The following is a 220-nucleotide window of genomic DNA, read 5'->3' as shown; positions in this document are numbered from 1 at the left end:
CCCTTGCTATGCAATTCGATTATGAAGCCCACTCCACCATAACCGGATCGTGAGTTGGTGGTTTTGTAATGATAACTTCGTTTACCGGTGTTTTCATAGGGCACAAAACTTTGGATACTGTTTCTCTTGCTGGCTCTCTTTCCTCTGTGTCTTCTGTGTCCTCCTATACCCTCGTGCCTTTCCCTGGCAAATTTTTCCATGGCGTCTCTCCTTTCATTGT

Source organism: Trypanosoma equiperdum (assembly GCF_001457755.1).
Source record: "Trypanosoma equiperdum strain OVI genome assembly, contig: ctg_1246, whole genome shotgun sequence".
NCBI lineage: Eukaryota > Euglenozoa > Kinetoplastea > Trypanosomatida > Trypanosomatidae > Trypanosoma > Trypanosoma equiperdum.
This window is presented reverse-complemented; position numbering follows the sequence as displayed.